Source organism: Mytilus californianus, unplaced genomic scaffold (genome assembly GCF_021869535.1).
Source record: "Mytilus californianus isolate M0D057914Y unplaced genomic scaffold, xbMytCali1.0.p SCAF_2, whole genome shotgun sequence".
Taxonomy (NCBI): Eukaryota; Metazoa; Mollusca; class Bivalvia; order Mytilida; family Mytilidae; genus Mytilus; species Mytilus californianus.
In genome coordinates, this window is record NW_026262668.1 from 124,731,565 (window position 1) to 124,751,857 (window position 20,293).

Here is a 20,293-nt window from a genome sequence, read left to right on the forward strand (position 1 = left end):
ACCTCAACACCAGAAAAAAGTTGTGAAGAGAATTATCTGGGATTAATAAAGATCTGACAATATAAAATATACAAAACCTACGATAGGAAAGGCAAACTATAAGATGATTACCATGCAAATGGAAGCATAGGGAAGGAAATATGGGCTTCATCGGTTAATTATTCAAATAAGTAGACTTAATAGAAATATAATACACACATCCAAACAATAGATATCAAATCTGAAAAATATAATCTTACATCATTTTATGTAATAAAAATAAGTTAATTATTTAAATCATTATTAATTAGAAATACATATAAATATTTATCAGATATATAACCTTGATATACCTTTACAGTATGTCTCAAATTACCTGAAGCAAGGTAACAGATGGGAGGATGTTGTGTGAATCATCTGACACAGATATTTATTTTCAGCTGATTTATAAACTATCATAGATATCATATGATGAAAAGATGCTCAGAGGAAAAGCTTACAAATGAAAATGATGTCTAAATTTCAATTTGATAGATTATAAATTGTGTATTATATATGTAAGTCCAGAGGGTTGGGAGGCTTCTGAAATGTGTATTGATCGATGCAGTGTACATATATACTACCAACACAGTGAAGCAGCATACATACTACCTTTTTTTTAATTTTTAATGTTCCAAGATGAGCAAATTTTGTATGGCTATTTTGTTCAAAAGAAAATAAATCCATAGCAAACATTTGTCCATGGAACACAGATCCCCCCACTTGTAAGCATGAAAGAGTTAATGTACTAATTCAAACCTATTGACGTTGTGTCTTCTTTTAAATTAAATGTCATTTGTTTCTGTATGTTGTCATTAGAGATTGCAATAAGTTTGAGTGCGCAAAACAACCAATTCGCCAATTTTTCCTTTTATACAGGAGCATAAATCAAGGACGGTGAAAATGACTCCACCCAAAGTCGAACTTGATCTGTGTTTGGTGGTAACAGAGACATATAATACTCTGGTGGTAATAAGCATTGTTAGAGTGTGGAAACGTGAAAGTTACGCCACCCAAATTCGAACTTGATCTATGTTTGATAGAAATAAATATTGTGTATAAGTTTCATAACATTTAATTGAGGCAAACTTAAGTTAGAGAATGGAAACCAATTTCAGGATGTACAGATAGACAAGGATAAACCTTAATGCAAGCGGCAGGTGAATAACAATATGATTAAATTGATTAGACCAATGTGTGCAACATTCTCAGATTTTGTAATTTGTTGTATCTATGTGCTAATTTTGAAAGTCCAGTGGCAATATTTCATGAAAGAGAACATATTACAATATGTATTCAGTGACTGGATGACAATAATTGCAGAAAGAGGGTTTATTGAATAGAATCAGAAAATTTGCTTTGCGACAGACCACTGACGGATTCCTGAAATATTGTTGCATCATTTCTTGAATGTGCCGAGAGAGTGGCTCTCACTCTACATGACCTTTTAAATTTACCATTGTTCACCCTTCTGTAACATTAGCTTTCGAATGTAGATTTTGCACATTTTGTTTAGGCATGACGACCAATTCATGCAAGCCCATAATAGCTGTTTTAAATGAATACGACAATCCTTTTTCATTCATAAACTGCATACCAGAACGCACCATTTCAACTTTGAAAATAGCTTTGTTGTTAATCTTTATATATATATATATATTGATTAAGTCTGTTTAAGACTTAAATAGACTTACTAGTAATCAATATTTTATAGATTTGAGTAAAAAGAATGTGTTTAGGATCGTTTCTCTAATCTTATGAATAAATATGTATGCTTCTTAATAGATTTAATTACCAAATAACTTTAAATAAAAACAGTAATTGTTTGGAAAAGACTGCTAAACCTCACCCAAACAACCACCAACAAACTCGACCGAGACATGCCAAGAAATCCTCGCTAAAAATTCCGGTCGACTTCCTACGTACGGCACTCATTAGTAGCAAAAGATTTGATTTCATTCAACAAATTAATTTATGACCTTCATGTACGTGTCGCTTAGAACACGGCCATATACCAAAGGGTCAATATTAATCATCCATGTAATTTGCTCTATGGGGTGTTTGCAGAATTTCAACGGAGGCAATTTCTTGGCATGGGAGAAAGGAAGAAAGACCATTCATAATTTGTCTTACATTTGTTTTTCTCTTTTTTTAATTAAATAAAAAAAATAATAAACCTTTCAAATGTAGAGTTCATAAGATAAAAATATTCCCTGTGGAACACCTCCCCTCCCCTTTTATTTGTGCTCTCTATTTTCAACCCTCGAATTAAGCTTTCCAATCTATTTAAAATTAAAACCTTGCTTTCTAACCAATCTATTCATGTACCGGACCGGCAACATTCTTTATTTAATACGAAAATCTGCAGTGCCGTTATATACATGCATGTTGTTTGCTTGGAGTCCCCGTCCGAAAAGAAAGAAATAGCCTAACTCCAAGATACTATATTCTGCATCACGTGATTTTTACCACGTGGAGCTTACATTTGAATAAATACCGAATATGGAAAGTGAAACTACAATTCAAAACATAAAGTCCGAATGCACAAATAAGAAAAAGAATGTTTTTTTTGGCAAAGGTTGCCGGGGTAATTCTCTATGTGTTCAAAATATACATGAAATATTTGCCACTGCCCCTTTTCTGTTCTGTGAATTCTAACCCTGAGTTTTCTATCTGTTACATGCCAAGAAATCCTCGCTAAAAATTCCGGTCGACCACCAACGGCACTCATTAGTAGCAAAAGATTTGATTTCATTTAACAAATTAATTTATGACCTTCATGTACGTGTCGCTTAGAACACGGCCATATACCAAATGGTCAATATTAATCATCCATGTAATTTGCTCTATGGGGTGTTTGCAGAATTTCAACGGAGGCAATTTCTTGGCATGACAAACAAAAACACATCAAAATATTGGTCAGTTAACTTGACTTATAAGACATATTATGGTCAAACTGTTTTTCTGAATATCTTATTCATGAACGCTAACTAGTAATAAACAATTTAGAAATTTTGCAACATCGACTTTATGGGTAACATGTTTTGTAGAAGTTCGTTAACATGAATTTGAATCTGTAACTTCATATTAAAAGGTTGATTATTTTTTAAGGAGTTACAGAAAGAGAATTCTATTCATGTAAAGTCGTAGTTTGAGGGAGAGAGAGAAAATCTCAAATCACTTGGTTGGGCAGATGCTATAAGCAATAGGTCTACTAGTAGATTCGTAGATGAATAAATATAAAGTGTAAGTTTCCGTCTGTCAGGATTCATCTTACTCAGACTTTAATATAGAATAAGGAAATGTGGTATGATTGCCAATGAGACAACAATCCAACAGAGTCCAAATGAAGCAGATTTGAGTAACAATAGGTTACCGCACAGCTTTCAACAATCAGAAAAACATATTGTATAGTCAGCTTTAAAATATCCCTGATGTGACAAAACGTGAAACAATTCAAGCGGGGAAAAACAGCCTGATTTATGACAAAACAATATGGTCGGCAGAAACCAACGACAGCCACTGAGTCACAAGCTCCTGACTTGAGACAAGCACACAAAGAATTGGCGGGGTTAAACATGTTTGTGAGCGCTCAACCTTTCCCTTACCTGGCACATATGTGTAACAACAAACAAAAAATCAGTTGGAAATGACTAGACTCATCTGATCGGCAAGAAACACAAGATAACAACTAACACAAAGTACCGAAATATCGTTTCTTTTGTCGTATTTTTTTTTTTATTTTAGAAATATCTAAGTCCCGGAAAGGACAATTTGCTGTTAATATTATATTTATTTAAAATAGTTCCACTGAGTAAATTTCCGCAGATAAGATAAATGCTGCTTATATCTGGGAATAGTATACTAATAATACTAGCAATATATTATGTCCTAGATTATTTAGAGCAAAAATATCACCAAGATATTATTAGATTTATCAATAAAATGGAATTAAGACGTATCTTTACTGACTTTGGTCATAAATTGTGATTCATAACAATACAGGCGCAAAACTGCTATGCAGTCTGCTATTAAAGGGACACAACTGGTACCCATAGGAATACCTACAACCTGTCGATAAACTTTACTGCCTAAAAATACAAATATGTTGTCAAGGAGAAAATAATCCGCTTTAATCATCTTATCGCAGTTCCAGTAAGTATATCTAGGATATTTACCCTTTTCATATCAGAATTGAGAAGGCTTTAAATGAGTTTCAGCAAAAAAATCTGCAAACCGATTTTTCAGAGGACCATTTTACTAAATAAGAAAACTTCTGTTTGCGAATAATATGTTGAAGCGTAGTGTCAACCGAATGGAAAGGGCCATTAAAAGCACGTAATTTTTCTTTAACTAAAACAAACGTGCTTTATTACATAAAAGTCAATAACAGCTTTTTTTTATTTTAGTAAGGGAACTAGTTAAAAGCATAGAAAGATTAGTAGTAGAACACTTACTAGAAGCTGGGGTCATTGAAAATGTTAAATTTATGTGATATTTATAGTAAAACCTTTATCTTAACCTTCAATATAAATTTAATCATGATCAACATTTTAGTGTGCGCGAACTTATTACAATATCCCTGTCGTATGATATACACGGTTGTGAATGGGTTAAAGTTACGTTTGTGAGGCGCAGCACGTTTCATAATACCAATATTAAACCAAACCAAAAGGGACCAAGGAAAATCAAATGAACTAATATCATTACTGCGGAGGATGTCTATACCAAAGCGCCAGTGCTTTCAATGATAAACGAACATGTAGCAATTATAAACTATATATTTATTTTTTGAACCTGAATAGGCATAAATTCAATTCGTTACATTCACACTTATATTTAAAGATTCTCTAACATTGAGAAGACCTGTGTGACTAAAAATGTTGTTGTTAAAAATCGTTGATTTTGGGGGAAATGTATCATGCCAAGATGATAAAAGGCATTGATGTACAGAAAGAGCTGTTGTTTCTTAACACATGTATCTTTTGTTATGCAAAGTGTTTATCATATATCAACGAGACGGAGACGTAACCATACATATGTTGATGTCTGTATTGTCTGGTTCTTACTGTACCTCATTGTACATTTAAAAAAATACCAAAAATAAACCAACCTACTAGTAGTATAGACAACTCAACGAACATTCCAAGCTATCCTGCTAGTAGTATAGACAACTCAACGAACATTCCAAGCTAACCTGCAAGTAGTATAGACAACTCAACGAACATTCCAAGCTATCCTGCTAGTAGTATAGACAACTCAACGAACATTCCAAGCTAACCTGCTAGTAGTATAGACAACTCAACGAACATTCCAAGCTAACCTGCAAGTAGTATAGACAACTCTACAAACATTCCAAGCTATCCTGCTAGTAGTATAGACAACTCAACGAACATTCCAAGCTAACCTACTAGTAGTATAGACAACTCAACGAACATTCCAAGCTATCCTGCTAGTAGTATAGACAACTCAACGAACATTCCAAGCTAAACTGCAAGTAGTATAGACAACTCTACAAACATTCCAAAATAACCTGCTAGTAGTATAGACAACTCAACGAACATTCCAAGCTAACCTTCTAGTAGTATAGACAACTCAACGAACATTCCAAGCTAACCTGCTCGTAGTATAGACAACTCTACGAACATTCCAAGCTAACCTGCAAGTAGTATAGACAACTCTACAAACATTCTAAGCTAACCTGCTAGTAGTATAGACAACTCAACGAACATTCCAAGCTAACCTACTAGTAGTATAGACAACTCAACGAACATTCCAAGCTTACCTACTAGTAGTATAGACAACTCAACGAACATTCCAAGCTAGCCTGCTAGTAGTATAGACAACTCAACGAACATTCCAAGCTAACCTGCAAGTAGTATACACAACTCTACGAACATTCCAAGCTTTACTACTAGTAGTATAGACAACTCTACGATCATTCCAAGCTAACCTGCTAGTAGTATAGACAACTCTACGATCATTCCAAGCTACACACTTTTTTTGCAATTTTCTTTTTTTAAAAAATCAAGAATGCATTTCCTGTACAAATCAATATGTAATTCTTTTATGAATAAGAAAGTTGTTAGTGGGGACGTCTTCATTCATAAATACAATGCTATTTAAAGGTATTACTTGACAACAGAAAAGTTCGTTGAAAAGAAACAACATATGTTGATCGATCTATCATTAAACCCTTATTATAAGGATAGGTAAAGAAATGTGAATAATACATGTCCTTGTTTTTTTTTAAAGTTGTATGGTTTGGCTGTTTGTCACTTTCGAAAAAAAAAACATCAGACATTTGAAAAGGCTTCGACGGCCAGTGATTCTCATTTGCTTCACAACTTAAACTGAAAGGTATTAAGGGACTATAACGTACAGTAAGTTATTATTATATATCACTATAAGGGAAATGACAAACAACCTTGACTGGCTGTTATGCCCTCGTGCGGCCGGAAAATCCATGTATGGCTTTGAATTTCCATACAGAAGGAACATTATATTAACACACACATAATATGCAATGACTTGTAATACTCCCATGATCCACACTTGTGATGGGAGTGACTGTCACATTATCCACTCATAGTCAGATGACTATGTTTTTATTGTCTTTTGTATAATTGTGATCATATTTTTTGGAGAATATTGATACTATTTTATATAGATTTGTTTTATTAATAACTTTCTTCTGGTTATTTTAGTACTTTTCTTTTAAGTTTTAGGTATCAGAGGATCCCCATTTTGGGCAATTTTAACACAATTCTAGGTGTTGTTTAAGTGTATATGTGAAATAAGACGATCTAGTTCTTTCTTTACTAGTGCATATCTGTTTTAAGTCATTGCTTATTTAGCCTCTGTTTGCACCTCTCTGCTGTATGTCTTTGCACTATATTACATCTTTGTGTGTAATGTTGCTGTTTTTTTGTCTTTCTACATTTTATAGTATTACGGTTTTTGTCTTTAGATTGTATCTGCCTTTATTTTATAGTGGTGCGGTTGTGGCCTTTGTTTATTCATGTTGTTTGTAGAACAAACAATTAATCTTACATGTATGAGTTTGGCGTTTATGACGTTTGTTGATCTGTGTACCATAGTGTTGCTGGCTTTGCCTTTGTTTATACATTTCTATTATATAGTAAAGCAGTTTCGGCTTTTAGTTTATGCACTACACACCTTAGTTTGTATATTTCTGTACATTTTTTGTCAAGTCTTTGGTTTTTTTTTCGCACATCTCTCTTTTATTCGATGTTGTATTGGTCTTTGTTTATACATATATTTTAATTTGTTGATCTCGTTGTCTTATATACAAATAAGAAGATGTGGTATGATTGCCAATGAGACAAATCTCCACCAAAGACCAAATAACGTAGACTTAAGCAACAATTAGTCACCGTAGGGCCTTCAACAATGGGCAAAATCCATACCACATACCAGGCTATAAAAGGCCCCCTTTTATCGAATTCGCTTCGGTTCATATCTTCGCTGAAAACTCGGATTTCAAATAAACAAAATTTTGCGATACATTCTTGATTTATTGTTATTGATAATGGTTATCTGTGCACAGTGAACCAAAAGTATCAAAAGTCGATCAATACCAAAGAGAACTACGTTTTTGTAAACTGATTTAATCTACTTATATCAAAAACGATGAATACTGTGACAAAAATTGTACAACTTGACGATAAATTATTTGACTAAGGTAGACATTTTCAAGGTCTTGTTTATTGTGCTTTCATACATATTTATTCTTATAATTAAATGCTCTGTTTAAATCTGGGTACTAAGTACTTCATTTCAATTTGAAACAAATTGCATTCTATACCTTGCCTCGAACGTACGTAACCCAGAGGAAATTATTTTTTGTTGTTGAAAACGTGGAATTCACAGCAGATAGATTATTGCATATATCTTACGACTGGTCAATACGATAGCTGCGTCTTTTGCATACAATTTTCCTAAATAATAAGTTCAGTATGTTGGATTTTTTTTAAAGCTGAAAGCTCAACTACCACAGACAAAGGGGAGTTTCTCCATACATTTCGGTTAGAAATGTTAAATTCATTTATTTGAAAATAGAATTTAGCTTAAAAACAATACTATAATGCGTAATAAGCATTACTGATAAAACCAAATTTGTTAAATAGGGACCTGGTTTTCGAAAGTATCTTGTGACTAAGATATGTCTTACGATGGTCTTAGGACATGTCATAGTCGTAAGATATGTTTTCGAACGTGTCTCAAGTTGCGATATGTCACAACTTTTATCGTAAACTTAATGCTGCGTTCACACGTAATTCGAATTCGATTCGCATTAACTCATTCGAATTAGTTTAATTCGCATTCGAAACGTTTAACGTCCAAACGTAAATTCTAATTCGAATTGCAATGCGCGTCAAATTCGCTACAAATACTGTCCTAACGACGTTAACTTTTTATTCGTATTAAAAGAAAACGCGTTTCTAATGCAAATTGGATAATGCGATTTAGCCAATTCGAATCAATTCGAAATAAAAAAGAAGAGTGTGAACGCGATTAGCGAATTCGATTCGCATTCGATTCGAATTCAATTCGAATTAAATGTACGTGTGAACGAGGCATTAGACACCTCTCGACAAGACATATGATGGTCTTATGATTATCATAAAAGTTACATCACGTCCACTGTTCTTATGTGATCAGTGTCATTTACTGTATTTATCTTTGCACATGCAGCCTCCCATGCTCTCTTACACATGCAGCCTCCCATGCTCTCTTTTTGGCACTGTTTGTTGTTGTGTGTTGCTGAGTCTGCTAAAAAAAAAGTTTTATATATCACCACATCGTCAATTAACATTTTATTCTTCTGCGACGTCAAATGGACTCCTTTTCTTACTCATGATTATATATAATAAATATATATATAATATTTCTTTCCTTTTATAGTAGTTTATAGCGTATTTGCACGGGCATTTCGTTAAGCGGGCACTCGATGTACCAAATCTTAAAAGTATTCACAATTAAATAACACTTCATGTATAATAACTTCATGTATAATAATACATGAACGCGAAATTCAAGAATTTTATTCTATAGATACAAACTAAATTTAAGCAAATTATCAACTCAGATTTAATTCCTTTTCATATATAATTTCATGTTCATTATACTGAAAAAATAATTAATCATTATTCAAAATGAAACAAAAATATGTTCACTTATGACAGTCATAAGAGCATCATAGGTATGACTATCTTAGGACATCTTTGCCTTACATTCTGTGACATATCATATGATAGTCATAAGATGGTCATAAAATTTTTCTAAATATATGTCTTATGATATATCTTAGGATACTTTCGAAAACCAGGCCCTATGTGTTTAATTATAATATGTACACATGTACATTAAATCTAATTGAAGAGTTTACGAAACTTTGTATATTTACTTGAAGGTTCTACCAAATTTATAAATTATATGAATGATCAGCACCCATAACCCAGCAAGAAGTATTTGAATTGAAATAGCATACATAAATGTCAAACAAATGACACATGACATAGGTAGTATCATTTTTAGCTCACCTTGCCAAAAGGCCAAGTGAGCTTTTCTCATCACTTGGCGTTCGTCGTCCGTTAAATTTTACAAAAATCTTCTCCTCCTCTGAATCTACTGGACCAAATTTTACCAAACTTGGCCACTATCATTATTGGAGTATCTAGTTTTAAAATGTGTCCGATGACTCCGCCTGTAAACCAAGATGGCCTACATAGATAAAAATAGAACATAGGAGTAAACTGCAAGTTTTGTCTATTATCTTAAAAACCGCTATGAATAGAGAAAATCTGACAGGGAAACAGATGTTGAGAACGTTGAGATCTACCTGCTGTCCATTTACGTCAACACTGTCAGACGGCTTCTTATAAGAGTTACAGCCCTTAAATGTCAAATTTTATCTTTTTTTTCATTTTTGTCAATTACATTGATAACTATAATAGATAATGAGAAATTTCTATCAGGAAAAATGATAAGCAAGACAAGATCTACAAATAAGTCAATATTTCTGAAATCATCAGACGACTCCTTATTGGAGTTATTGCTCCTTAATGACGATTTTTACCATGTTTTGCCTTTTTGCCTTATATCTTACAAACAATAATAGTTAGAAAGAAACTTTAAAAGCCAAAATGATCAACAAGTAGATCTACAAATAAATCAAATATGACCGAAATCATCAGTCGACTCCTTATTGACGTTATTGCCCTTTAATGACGATTTTCCTTATTTCTTCATTTGTGCCTATTACTTTGAAAACCATAATAAATAGATAGAAACTTTATATTGCAAAAATGATCAGCAAGACAAGATCTACAAATAAGCTTCCATGGCTGAAATCTTTAGTCGACTCGTTATTGGAGTTATTTCCTTTTAAAGATATTTTACCATTTTTTTTAGTTTTTGACTATTATCTTGAAAAATGTAATAGATACAAATGTAGATAGAAACTTTAAAAAGCAAAAATGATCACCAGGACAAGATCTACAAATATGTCTACATGACTGATGTTGTCAGTTAACTCTTTATAGAGTAATTCCCCTTTCATGATGATTCTTACCAAAAAATGGCTATTGTTGAAGATGCAGCTGAGCGACATAGGCTTTTTCGAGCCTCTAGTTAAAAATCAATATAAATTTATATTCACAAATAAAAGGAGGCTGTAGTAAGACATAAGCAACGATAAAATTGGATGTTATGATAAATCAGTACTTATACAATTCGCTGTTCATTGTATACCAATAAAGAATATTGTCAAACTTCAGGGATAATTAGAACAACCCCCTTCCCTACCCCCCTTTTCCCCTAAAAAACCGGATAAGCATCCCATATACAACATGATTTTCCTTTCACGAACAAGTGTTTTAAAAGATAATTTACAACACATTTTTCCTATCGAATTGTCAAATATTGAGATCTTCGAAGATTGAGGAAGAATGGTCATACAGAGTCGATCCCAGAGACTAAGGTGACTTACAGGGACATGTGTTTGGTTACTGATTTTATTTATATTGGATCTACTGCATTGTTATCTGCTGCCCATCCTTTTAAACTACGTCTGCTGTTATCTCTTACGTGTTTTTATAGACAAATCTGCGAACGATTAGTTCACTCAACTTGTTCGGATATGTCCGTGACTCTTCTATAATGCGATGTATTCGATTCCGACGAAATTTTATTTTATAAGCTTTTCGTTTTGGTAACTGACTGATTTTGAAATAAAACAGTAAAACAGTTTAACTTCTAAATGATATCATTGGTAGCTTTAATTGTGCCAGTCGCTCTTGCTTTTATAATAAGTACTTGATGTCCATATCACACTTAAAAAGAAACTCAAAGCAAACGGGTTGTTTCACATAAACAAATAAATAGGACAGTGTCCGGTCAATACCTCAAGATATAAACATCAATTACGGATTTTATTGCCACAGATTTAGAAATATTACCTGCTTAGACATTCTAATATAATTTTTAGTATGTAATCTATCCAAATATCTTGTAAACTTTATCCTATCCAGGATGTCATCTTACACAATTTCTAATAATAGATTACAAAATAATACCATTTAAAACTAATAAACTTTACTTTGAAAGGAAAAGATAACATGTTATTCAAAACAAAATAGGTACTATAGAATAGAAAATAGAATAGAATATTTTTATTTCCCAAATTACAGGGCCCATAAAGGGCATAAAATCAGATACAATTGATTTACATAATTGGTAACAACAACAATAATAGTCACTTGTAAATACATATTTAGTATATTAGCATTGGTCAGAATCAGAGCCAAAAACCACATATATATTGTGAATAAAAGAATAAAATTACATTATATGCATTCATTCTCAAATCATTTACTTGACTTAGTGTCAAGTACTATAAATACTTGTTTGTCATTCAATACAATACTTTCACCATTGCACTCTTCAATGACATGAACTGTATTACACCAGATGCACATTTTGACGATTAATGTATCTTCAGTGATGCTCGAGACTAATATATTTGCAAGTATAAACCTAATATAAACGTTGAAGAGCTTATAAAATCAAATAGGTCAAAGGTGACGTCATACCTGGACAAGGACTCTTTCACAAAAAATATTACGACAAAAAATTATCGTAAATTATACTGAAATGTTTTCTGAAAGTTTTTTTGAGAAATCGATCGCACAGCTATATATGAGGGAGATACAATCCTTAATTTAAAATATCGAAATTTGATAACAGCAAATTTAAATGGAGCAATATTCGTATTTACATGACAGGACCGAAGTACTGGCTACAGGGCTCGTGATACCCTCGGGGAATAACAGTCCACCAGCCAGCAGAGGTATCGACCCAGTGGTAGTAATAAAATAGTACAAATTTTATTGCACCAGATGCGTAATTTAAGATCATCCAATGCGCATTTCAAGATGCCATGGTATTTAAACTGCTATAGGAAGTACAGTTATCGATATTAGAATATACGAATACCTAATGTCAACACTAGCAGATTAACTTCCACTTGTGTTTCTTAATTAAATATTACTGTTAATCTAATTTAACCACCTTCTGGAGAACTGTTGATCTGACTCAACTACGCTCAAGAGAAACGTTGATCTAATTTAACTTATCGCTGAAGAACTGGTGATCTAATTTAACTACCATCGGGAGAACTGTTGATCGAATTAAACTACCATCGGGAGAAATGTGGATCAAATTTACCTACAGCTTAGATAATATTTGATCTAAGGTAACAACCCTCTGGAAAACATTTCATGTCAGTTAAATTGATTGGATACAACTGTTTATCTAATTTAATCACACTCTGGGGAACTATTGTTTAATTTAACTAACCTCTGCAGAATTGTAACACACTTGTTAACTAACCTCTGGACAACTGTTTGTCTATTTTAACAACCATTTGGAGAACTATTGATCTAATTAAACAACGATCAGCACAAATGGTTATCCAATTAATTATCACAAAGAGAAATTTTATCTAGTAAGCTAGTCACCCTCTGGAGAACTGTTGATCTAATTTAACCATCCGCTGGAGAACTGTTGATATAATGTAACCCCCCTCTGGAGAACTGTTGATCTAATTTAACCACCCTCCGAAGAACTGTTAGTCTAACTTAACTAACCCCTACAAAATTGTAACATACTTGTAAATTAACCTCTAGACAACTGTTGGCCTATTGGAGAACAGTTGATCTTATTTAACTACCCATGGAGAACTTTTGTTCTGGTTTATTACCATCTGGAGAACTGTTGATCTAATCTAACTACCATGTGGAGAAATGTACATCTAATGGGACACCCTCTGGAGAATGGTTTCATGCGGTTAACAATTAAGGTTGCACATGTATGCATCTAATAATAGGTTAAACATTTATCCATACTTTAGTTAACTCACGTAGATTTATATTTTTATTCTGTTTGTCCCCAGTATGACTCTATGATATTAATAATAGATGTAGTAAATATTGCAAACTCTCGTAATATAAATGTTCACTTGCAGTATTATATTTAGAAAAACAAATTCTAAAAAATAGGTACGTTAAAATATTGGGATTTCCTGTAAAAAATGCTAGACTGCATATATGACTTATTTCGGTTTCTTTGAAATAGAAGAATAGCTTGCCCTTTGACATATATATGGTGAAATGTATAAATATAACAAATTGGAAAATACAAACATTACATAACTGTTTGTTTGTGTAAGAAAACGATTTTACAGTTAAACGATAAAGGTAATGTACACATTTAATTTTTATTGACAGTTAAGCTCAACATATTTCATTGATGCTTATGATTCTTTGGAGAGTTTTTGATAGCTTGATCAGAAAGTTATTGGTGTCAAAGCTAAGCATGTCACATACATATGTTTTGACTGTGAACCAATATTCAGGAAAGTTAAATTCAGATTATCAAGTTTAATCTCTTTGTTCGATGTCAGTTTTTCCCAATGCCGAGAATCCGATCGTTGTATTAGATACACACACAAAAATGAGATTGTAACGTGTATCTTTGCCGATAAAAACCGAACAAATTAAATCAAACCATCAAGGTATATTCGATCTCACCTTTGTTCATTAGAAATAACATTTAATTCCCCACCAACCCCTGATAAGCTAAGAGGATTGATTGCACTTCTTGTATGCATTTTGACTATTCAAAACCGTCTTTGTTCTCACAATCAGCTTGACTTTGGACGATTTGGGCTGTCGAGCACCTTTCGGTTATATAAATGTAGTTAAGTGACAAAAAATAGGAATCCATAGGTTCAAATATACTGAGGAATGCAAATTATGATAAAATAGACTTCATCACTGATTTCGAATGCTATAAAGAAAAAATTGCTAACCTTTCTATTTTGAACAGCTGAAAATGTCGAGCATTCTGGCACAGAAATTTAGCATGAAATGTTTCTACTATTTTATTACAGAGCCTATAGCTCATTTTAGAACTATCTAGTATCTAGTGATTCATCTGGTTTACACCTTATATTGTCTGTTCTGGATCCAACACTGTATTCCTAGTTTTTGGTGCCTCTATGTTTAGGCATGCTCTACTAACTGATTCAAAACTGTGTTATTAACAGCGTTTGCTTTGCACCAAAAGTAAAACACTGAGTAAACAGATGAACCAGCTTTACACCAATTATTTACCAAGTCATTGTCATCTTTATTACTTCCCCCAAAAAGGTTAAATTTTGTTCTAGAGGATTTTTTTAGCATGGTATGATATCAGAAATTGAATATTTTTAAATTCTTCAACTCCTTATAAACAAGTTCATGTTAATGGCTAGTCAATTAGATATAATAGCCAATACAACCTAATACCGTTATTTCTGAAAATATGTTTTATTAAAAAAAATAGTTATAAGAAAATCAGAAGTTGATACAATAAACATGTATTTGGATTAAATAAAGTATTCGTATTCGTATTTGTACTACTGTTGTTATCTTCCTTTATGTTTTAAATTCTTTAATACAGTTCTTAAATCCAAGAACTTCGACTTTTTTAGGCCATGTTATTTAATACTTTTTTCAACTTTTTCTTGTAAATATAGAAAATATAGGATAATTTTCATCTATTTTTATTCATACTCATAACAATAACGAGGAAGAAACCTAGACGTAAATTCCATCTTTTTTTTTCATCGTCATACTGCGCACAGATAAGCGTTTCATAGAACAATACTTTTAATTTGTACAGGACATATGTACCATTGTTCTAAAAGATAATGTCAAAATTTCCACGAAATTTCCAGGTTTCAAGATATCTGTTTTTTATTCAATGTCTATATGGTGAAGTAAGACCATTATTATCACCTTGACAGTGGAGCGCTCACAATTTTAACCCCGACACACTCAGTATGTACCCGTCCGTCCCAAGTCTGGAGCCTGTGGTGCAGTGGTTGTCATTGGCTACATGCTGTCTCCTGTTATATCTATTTTACATTTTTTTTCTCATAAATCAGGCCGTTGGTTTTGTCGTTTGAATTGTTACACATATTTCAGCTGACTATACGGTATTCGTTTTGTTCATTGTCGAAGGCCGTACGGTGACCTATAATTGCTGACATAAAAGACATAAAACATATATTTCATGCACAGTTAGGCAAGGCTGAACTAATTTAAATACTACACATTATATACATGCATGAGCACTAAGCTTAAAGCAACATCAAAGCAGCAACATAAAACACTAAATCACAGCAGTCGCAAATTATAAAAAGCTAAGCAAATAAAACACAAAAAGAGTGGAAGTATAATAAGCAGCACTACTATGTTTCAAAGCTGTAACATAAAACATAAAAATAAATACTAAGCACATGCATTGCAATGGCATGAGTTGTCATTCATGAGTCTATTAGACTCTTGAATTGGATAGAAGATGTTTCAGTTCTGAAGTGGTTTGGCAACTCATTCCATAGTTTAGCTGCAGAATATCTGAAAGATTTCAAGCCATACCTGGTAGTTCTTACTGCAGGCATTTTAGCTAAGCTTTGATATCTGAAAGAATATTTTGTTTCTTTAATGTTTATAAGATCATGTAGGTATATTGGATTTTCTATATTAACTGTTTTAAATACCTCTATTGCCATTTTTCTTAGGCGTCTTACTTTAAGAGATGTCATTTTTGATTTCAAAAGTAAATCATCATATGTGCTATTGTAATCCTGGTAAATGAAGCGGAGTGCTCTTTCTTGTACTTTTTCAATTTTAGTAGTGTTTGCCTCGCTGCAGAAATGTCAGAACAATGAGCAGAAATTAAAGTTTGACATAATGAAGGAGTGATATATTGTTAATCTTCCCAGTTTGTTCAAGTATTTGCCAAGTCTTTTTAAGACATTAAGTTGTCTGGATGCTTTTTTGCAGATGTTGGAGATTTGTGTGTTGATATTTAGTTCAAAGTCAATGGTGATGCCTAATAGTCTGACCTCTTTTTCACATTTTAAGGCAATCATAGCATATTTCCTTATTAGCCCACCTGGCCCAAAGGGCCAAGTGAGCTTTTCTCATCACTTGGCGTCCGTCGTCCGTCGTCCGTCGTCCCGCGTCCGTCGTCCGTCGTCCGTAAACTTTTACAAAAATCTTCTCCTCTGAAACTACTGGGCCAAATTTAACCAAACTTGGCCACAATCATCATTAGGGTATCTAGTTTAAAAAATGTGTCCAGTGACCCGGCCAACCAACCAAGATGGCCCCCATGGCTAAAAATAGAACATAGGGGTAAAATGAAGATTTTGGCTTATATCTCTGAAACCAAAGCATTGAGAGCAAATCTGACGGGGTAAAAATGTTTATCAGGTCAAGATCTATCTGCCCATAAATTGTCAGATGAATCGGACAACCCGTTGTTAGGTTGCTGCCCCTGAATTAGTAATTTTAAGGAAACTTTGCCGTATTTTGGTTATTATCTTGAATATTATTATAGATAGAGATAAACTGTAAACAGCAATAATGTTCAGCAAAGTAACTTCTACAAATAAGTTGACATGACCAAAATGGTCAGTTGACCCCTTAAGGAGTTATTGCCCTTTTATAGTCAATTTTTAACAATTTTTCGTAAATTTTTTTGTTGCCTTTTACAAAAATCTTTTCCTCTGAAACTACAAAGATGAATTTAACCAAAGTTGTAAACAATCATCATTAGGGTATGTAGTTTAAAAATTGTGTCTGATGACCCCGCCCACAAACCAAAATGGCCGACATGGCTAATAATAGTACATAGGGTAAAATGCAGTTTTTGGCTCATATATCTAAACCCAAAGCATTTCGAGCAAATCTTTCAAAACAAAATTGTTCATTAGGTCAAGATCTATCTGCCCTTAAATTTTCAGACCATTCAGGCAACCCGTTATTGGGTTGCTGTCCCTGAATTGGTAATTTTTAGAATTTTTTTCAGCTTTTGGTTATTATCTTGAATATTATTATAGATAGAGATAAACTATAAACAGTAATAATGTACAGCAATGTAAGACCTACAAATAAGTCAACATGATCAAAATGGTCAATTGACCGCTTAAGGAGTTATTGCCCTTTAATATAATCAACTTTTAACAATTTTCATAAATTTTGTAAATTTTTACAAAATAATTTCCACTGAAACTACTGGGCCAAGTTCATTATAGATAGAGATAATTGTAAGCATCAAGAATGTTCAGTAAAGTAAGATCTACAAACACATCACCATCACCAAAACACAATTTTGTCATGGATCCATCTGTGTCCTTTGTTTGATATGCACATAGACCAAGGTGAGCGACACAGGCTCTTTAGAGCCTCTAGTTTTATGTTAATATACACGAGTTTTTTTTCTTCTTTTTCGTATACCAGTGCACGATTGTTTACCAAGGACAATCTGAACCGAGTCGTCAATTACATGTCTGACAAACAATTTTATCTCTTTATAACTTCTTATTTTGTTTTTATCATGATATGAATAAATGATTTCTAGTTTGTCCTAGGTGTGTGGGTCAAAATTCTGGAGTAATAGTTAGTAAATAAAACGTGTACAATTATGGTTCTCCAATGGTTATACTTTAGTTGTGGATTTCATTTAATATCTGCATGTTGTGTATATGCACAAACAGAAGTTTATTGTTTATTGATTATTTTCATAAAGTATTTGGAACTTGTCATTTTTCTGAAATCTCCAACACGGTAAATACGTTTCCAAATAACTGTCATCAGAAGAACATGTTTATTTTCTAAAGATAATCGGCACATCTTTACCAAAAATTCATGCAAGCAGCCCCTCTCCTTCGTAATTGTATCGACCAATCGATGCTATGACAATCGATATATAAGGATTGTATAGATTTATATGTTCTAAATTCAAAAGTGGAATTTACTGTGGCAAAATAAGTTTCCGGCGACACATGAACGGAAAGGATATTTGCTAGTCATTTTGATTGGAATACATTACGGTTCTACCAACGAAATCATCTGCAATTGCAGAGTAGCCCATGAATTTCAATCTCTATAATAAATCGTCAAATGAAAATCGACATTTCAAACGAATTGCATTATAATTCTATATTTTTACTGAAGTTTAATAGAAAAGCAGTGTATAAATGCTGCAATTTTATGAAACAATCTACAATCCATCATTCACTGGAATGCTGGACTAGTGAAGTATAATGTTAACAGCTGAAGTTTAATACGTTGTTAAATAAAAAATAATAATTTAATAAAATCTACAATCTTAAATAAGCACACCTTAAGACTGTCCTGTTTTGGTCATTTAAGGTTTTAATGATCTCAGATATGTTTAACTGCTACCAATGTGTTCAGATCATTATTTTGTGAAGTTTAAAATAAAGTTATCCCCGCTGCAACAGCCCCATGTATAATAGAACACCAAATAAGCCATTACAAGGTTTTCATTGATCGAAGAGATCGCATCGTTAAAGATCTATGTATATGAAATGTGACGTTAACTTAATTAAGAAAGGATACAAAATCGTACAACTTATTTAGGTCAAAAGACAAAACGAAACGAAAACACCTGCAATATGTAATTGAACTGTCTTGGTAGGATAAGTTACGAAAAATTTAAAAAGTGACAAGTATTTTGGGTCAAGTTCTTCCTTCTTTACAAACACAATTTCAGAAGCCATACAGGAAACAAATGATAAAAACCAAACTAGATCTTTCAGAGACCTGCTATTTTTAGCAATACCATTTCAATTGATTTGATACCTGGATTTTCAAATAGGACGTTTGAGCGAAATTTCCTGTGATATTTTTATATGAATTAAGAAAATATTTTTAAAAAGTAAGAAAAAAAGAGTAAGTTTTAAAACTAAATATATTTGATTTGATTTTACACCCCGTACTTACAAATCAATTCTACTATAATTCATTGGCTATGCGATTTTCTTTGTTCTACATTTCTAATATTTATAAAGTGAAAGGTCCCTTGGCACTTGAGATCTTAATACTAATTCATGTACATTTTTAAATGGGTATAATTTTGACCGCTGAAATGTCCTATGCTTATTTTTATTTTCGCTCAAATGTTCTTAAATTTTGGCGCTCAAATATCCTATACTTTGGCGCTCAAATGTCCTTTTTTATCGCTAAAATGTCCTTTTTTATCGCTAAAATGTCCTGTCATTTCGCTCAAATGTCCATTGCCGCCTAAATTATTTAAAACTATCTTTCTGCATTGACAATAATAGCATGGTACACCTTTTCGAGCTAAAATCCTCAAGGCGTATCTTATACAAAGTTGTCAAGATTATTAAATATATAATTTTATATCGAATTAAGGTTGTTGACTTTGCTTTAGACGTTGACTGACCTTACGCGGATGACTGTTAACGTTAATAACTTTTGATCACTTTACTATCTTTGTTTACACGACCGACGTCCAGTAAAACCTATTTTTACACCTTCATCACCTTAGTGTTACCATGGAAGTAAAATGAAAGTCAATATAATACTTCACAGAATTATAAAAAATAAGATTTGCTCTACATTTGCATAGATAGAAGCAACAAGCTGTTGAATATATTTCTTTAAATAACAGCATCAGTGAATGTGTACAGTTCTATAATTAAACGATTAATTTAAGTTTACATTTGAGACAGAACCGGCTAGATGACGGTAAATTCAAGACCGAGAACTTTACATCTTCTTTCATCGAAAGATGTGTGATGGTTTGTGAACGATGTATTCTCCGACTTGCTTATGACTGCAGTACAAGGCCTCAATACAATAACTTGATA